The sequence below is a fragment of the Nicotiana attenuata genome, unplaced genomic scaffold, assembly GCF_001879085.1.
Source record: "Nicotiana attenuata strain UT unplaced genomic scaffold, NIATTr2, whole genome shotgun sequence".
NCBI lineage: Eukaryota > Viridiplantae > Streptophyta > Magnoliopsida > Solanales > Solanaceae > Nicotiana > Nicotiana attenuata.
Window position 1 is genome coordinate 197,829 of NW_017671925.1, and position 6,082 is coordinate 203,910.

Genomic DNA, 6,082 nt, shown 5'->3' on the forward strand with positions numbered 1-6,082 from the left:
ATTTAATCATGAATAAAGTTCATGGAACGATTGACAATCATTATGCTCAATCCCAAAGCTTCTACTCAATTGGTTAGAGTCTCGTGCTGATAACGTGTTATGAAACAATAAAAGAAGAAGAATAGTATTGCAGAGAAAAGTAGAGAGAGAGAATTCTTATTGAATTTGGGATGAATTACAATGGAATAGAACCCTCTATTTATAGGGAGATGGTGACTTAGCCACCAAGTAATAAACCCTAGAATCTCTCTAAATATAGACATTCACCATAAATAGAATTCTATTTATAACATTTACGATTTTCTTTCAATCAGATATCCTCAATATTGAATAGCAAAAAATAGATTGGTTAGTCCTAAATAATCTTAGTTTTTGATTTGAAAATATAAAAGGCTCAAATCGTATAATTCAGTCTTCTTTCTGCAGACCCTTAACAGCCTGTTTGGATGGTTGTTGCCTATTGAAATGTATCGTTATTTTAAATACAATATTTATTTTAATTGTTACTTAAATATTATTATATTGTATTATTAAATTTTTCGTTATGTAAAGAAGAAAAACATCACTTTATGTAATGAGCGATTTGGCGTGATCGTGTCGTTGCCTTGTTGTTTCCTCTCATCTTGCCTTTCTTTGTTACTAAATAATCATAGATTATCTTTTATCCTACCTTTTTATATGATAATTCTACCTTATATTCTACTTTTTCTTTGTAATATTACAAGTCTATTCTTCATATTGCTAGTCTCTGGCATCAAACGATATAATCTATTGAAATGTTATATTCATTAAAATAATATAGTACAATATAATATTTGTTGTGATATATACTATTAGCCATGAATTTGGTTTGGATATAGTATTTATTATGGAATAATTATTTATTCAATTTTAATGAAGTTTTAAATAGATCATATATTAGCACGTGTCATTTGCTTATATAGTATTAGATGATTCAGTGTATAGAGTTTAGGTTATACAAGAAAGATTAAATCATCGGTTCTTATAAGTATAAAGTTTGAGTTCACAATCTACTGATGAAATTGGACAAACCATCAAGAATGATTGTAGCACACGATTAACTATAATTTATCTTGATTAGGGAATAGTTTAATTCCAACTTCTTGTGCTAGTACATTTTGTATGTATTAAACGGACCAAGTAGAGATAAGTATTTTATACTGACTTAATAAAATGTACTTATACTCTTAATCTTGATATAATTATTATTAGCTGTGTATGTTATTATTGTTTTGATTTATTAAAAGGTGAGATTCTCTTGTGGGTCAATATGCCTGGTAACAACAACCCAGTAAAATCCTACTAGTGGGGTCTGGGGAGGATAGTGAGTACGCAGACCTTACCCCTACCCCCAAGGAATAGAGAGGTTGTTTTCGAAAGACCCTCGGCTCAAGAGAACAAAAAGGCAAAGGTACAATAGTTAGTTGATGAAAACCATGTCTCGGTTTAGAGATTGATGATACACCTTGTGAAAGCTTATAAGTTTTCATAAGGTGAAATTTCAAAACTGAATAAGGAGGTACAATTACGAATATTTACTGGAATAATTCATATTTTTATTGTGGTGGATATTAATTTCAAAAATTAAAAATTAATACCATAATTAGAAGACTTGTTAATTAATTGTGTGGTCCCTACTGTGCCTAAATAACAAGGAAATAAAGGAATCATTTTTCAAGTGGAAAAGAAAACCCAACATGTTTTGGAAGAGTGTTTTAACCTTTAAAACTTATGATATAAATACATAAGGTTTTCCACCTAGAGGAAAACGAACAGGTTAAACCAAGTTTTCCTAGAAATTTCGCAACGTTCGAAGATCGTGATCGTGCGGGTGATGGTGATTCCATTGAGACACTATGGAACTGAAGGCTTACGTGATTGAAAAATCGTGTTCACGCTTTAAGAGGTAACCCGTAAATTTTTATATATACTAGTTGTCTAGATTACATGTAATTTTGATATTTGGATTACTTCCGCCGCATATAATAGTCCATCAATACTATACACTATGACATATTATGTAACAATACTGTAAGAGATAGCAAAGCTTATAAATATTCAAAGGTTTCGTCAAAGAAACTTCTGGTCGCTGGATTCAAATACAAGTATTGATTAATAATCATGTAATTTCGACTTTATTGCATTTTTACCTTTTATACTATATGTAAAATTTATTTACCTTCTCTAATCAAGTTTTAATTTAATCACATGGTCATAAATATATCAATTATATACAAATTATTTTTAAATGAGTATCCTGTCACGATCCTATTCCCACTATAAATCGCGATTGCGCCCAACATCGCCGTTAGGCGAGTCAACGGTGATGTATCAATTAAATTATTTTATTATTTTTGTAATCATAAGTTTTATTAATGTAAAGAATTCAATACATTCAGAAATCATGAATACTTAAAATATTAGTAAGATATAAAATAAAAGATGACAACATCAAGCTGAACCATAAGCTATCACTAGAGTATCCCAAAAGTCGGTGTCACAAGTGCATGAGCATTTCTTAAAAAGTACAATAATAGTATAATATTTGTCTGAAATATAAAATGGACAGGATAAAGTAAATAAGTAGATGAAGACTCTGAGGGTTGCGGTGCGTAGCATGGAATACAACTCACCATAAAGTCTCCTAATGTCAGCGACGGAGACACTGTAAATTGATCCGTAGGTATTTTGATAAGTCCTCTGTCCTACTATAGGTGCTGCAACAACCTTTACCAAGTCCGAACGAGTGTCTACCACCAGATCCGCTGGCCTGCTGGTAGGGACAAGAAATTTTTTGGCGTTGAATCGGGTCAGGAAGAACAAGTTGTTCCAGCTCCGGAGAAAAGATTCATCTTCCAATTTTCTCTTCCTTGCAGTTGCGCCTACGCGTCAAGATGACCATCAAAGGAACTTTTCAGGTCATGTACATTTAGTGCAGAAATGTAGCATGAGTACGTAAATTAATGTGTACCCAGTAAGTATCTAGCCTAACCCCGGAGAAGTAGTGACTAGGGATCGGCATCTTCATTTACTAGTGATTCAATAAATAAAATACAGGGATCATAAATAGGCATAAAATACAACAGGATCAGTAGAATAAGGAACAGTAGATAACGAAATCCTTTAACAAATATTATCAGTTAAAATGCACCCAAAGGCCACATGCTATCTCAACAAATAGGAACCATCAATTAAATATCCGATCTCAGGTCATAAAGAGAATATTACGTAGTTCCCAAGCTCAATTAAGAGGGAAATCTCGTGGGTGTCTGTCACGACCCCAAAACCAACCCGGTCGTGATGGCGCCTATCATGAAACTAGGCCAGCCGACACAATCCCAAAACAAATCAACATTTCATAATAAAGATGTTTTTAATCTATTAATTAATAAAACTTCACAGCATAAGTCTAAATAACAAGTGCGGAAAGAACAAAGGCCCGACATCGGGGTGTCACAAGTCACGAGCATCTACTAAGGACTATCCGGTAACAACTAAGACTATTACAGTCTGGAAAGCACTAATATAGTCTAAGGAAGATAAGACGGAGGAGAGCAAGGCTGTGATCGCCATGCAGCTACCTTGCCAACTCTGAATATCTGCGACGGATGAAAGATCAGCGCTCGCTATCACGTCCAGCAACCCCTGGATCTGCACACAAGGTGCAGGGAGTAATGTGGGTATGCCAACTCAGTAAGTAATAAAGGTAAATAGACTGAGCAGTAAGAAACAGATAAATTTATGTCATAACATCACAGTAAGTACAATATGCCTCAAAATCGTATATAAATCAAATCATCTCGTTAAAAATTCAATTTCAGTAAAAATCCTTTGAAGATATTTTTTCAACAGTTTCAACAGAGGTTCAATGAAGTTTAGAGTAAAAATGATGAAAATCATAAATAGCCCCTCGGGCAAAACATGTATCATAAACCGCCCCTCGGGCATAACATCTCTCAGAATCAGCCCCTTGGGCAACCTCACAATCGCTCGTAATCGGCCCCTCGGGTACAACATGAATCAAGAATAGCCCCTCGGGCAATATCATATCACTCACTCAGGGTACCCGCGCTCATTGGGGGTGTACAAACTCCGGAGGGGCTCCTACAGCCCAAACGCTATAACAAGCCATCTCGTGGCATAATAAATCAGGCACTCGGCCTCTCAAGATCACAAATCAGTAACAATATGCTGCGGTGCGTAGCCCGATCCATAATATCCTCACAACACAGTCCCTCGGCCTCACTCAGTTAGAAACCTCTCAAGCCACTCGGGCTAACAGTAAAACAGGATGCTCAGCCCAAAATATCACTTTATGCATCAAAACGGAGTAAATAAGACTGAGTTAGGAAATTAGTAAAACATAGCATGATTGAGTACATATATTAACTCAAAACAGTGAGGAATAGTAGTAAAAAGCCTCTAAGGGTCTAAACAGCTTGGCACGAGGCCTAAATATGGCATTAAGCCCAAAACATAGTAATACTTTCCAAAGCACATAAGTATCAAATAATTTTCAATCAAATACGCAACTTAATAGTTGCTACGGGACGGACCAAGTCACAATCCCCAATGGTGCACGCCCTCACGCTCGTCATCTAGCATGCGCGTCACCTCAAAATAGTGAAACGATGTGAAATTTGGGGTTTCATAACCTCAGGATAAGATTTAAAATCATTACTTACCTCACACCGGACAAAACTCTAACCCGCGATGCCCTTGCCTCTTGACTCGGCCTCCAAATGCTCCGAATCTAACCAAAATCAATATATTATCATCAATATACGGTAAAGGAATGAATTACACACAAAAATTATCAAATTAGACCAAAAATCCCAAATTGGACTCAAACCCGGCCCCCGGAACCACATCTCAGAATCCGATAAAAATTACAAAACTAGAAACTCCTTTCACTCACGAGTCTATACATACTAAAACCATCAAAATCCGACCCTAAATGGTCCCTCAAATCCTCAAATTTAACTCTCCAATTTCAAGCCCTAATTCCCCCAATTTCATCCCTAATTTCTACAAATTTCATGATTAATCAACGACAAATCATCACATATACAATTATTAGGGCTCAAGCAACTAACCTTGCTGATAGACCCCTGAATTCCACCTCAAAATCGCCCTCAAAAGCTCTAATGCCGTCCAAAAATGGTGGAAAATGAACCGAAATTCGCAAAGGAGACCTTATATACTTTCTGTCAGGATTTCCGCATCTGCGGTCCATAAGTCGCTTCTGTGACGCTGCACCCGCAGAAAATCCATAGCAGGTGCGGTTTTCACTTAAACCTCGAAACTCGCTTCTACGGTCAATATCCCGCATCTGCGATAGCGCAGGTGCGGTCCCATGCGCGCATCTGCGGCTCCTGCCCTTCTCCTCTATGGCTGCTTATGCGCTTCTGCGGGCCTCGCACCTGCGATCCCCACTCCGCAAGTGCGGTTATGACAGCTGAAAGAAATTCTTGAGCACTTCCTCAAATCCCATCCTTGATCCGACAACCTGCCGAAATCAACCCGAGGCCCTAGGGACCTCAACCAAACATGACAACAAGTCACATATCATCATTCAAACTTATTCAAACTTTTGGAATGCTCAAAACAATATCAAAACACCAAATCACCCTCGGATTCAAACCTAAGGATTTCTAAACTTCCGAATTCCGCAAACTATGCCGAAACCTATCAAACCTCACCCGAATGACCTGATATTTTGCACACACGTCACAAATGACATAACAGACCTACTCCAATTTCCGGAATTCCATTCCAACCCCGATATCAAGAATTCCACTGCCGACCGGAAAACGCCAAATTTCCAAATTTTGCCAATTCAAGCCTAAATCTACCACGGGCCTCCAAATTACATTCCGGACACGCTCGTAAGTCCAGAATCACCTAACGAAGCTATTCGGATCATCATAATTTACATCCAAGATCTTCTACACATAAGTCAACATCTGGTTGGCTTTTCCAACTTAAGCTTTTAAATAAGAGACTAAGTGTCTCATTCCACTCCAAGACCACTCCGAACACAAAACAAGCAATATGATAC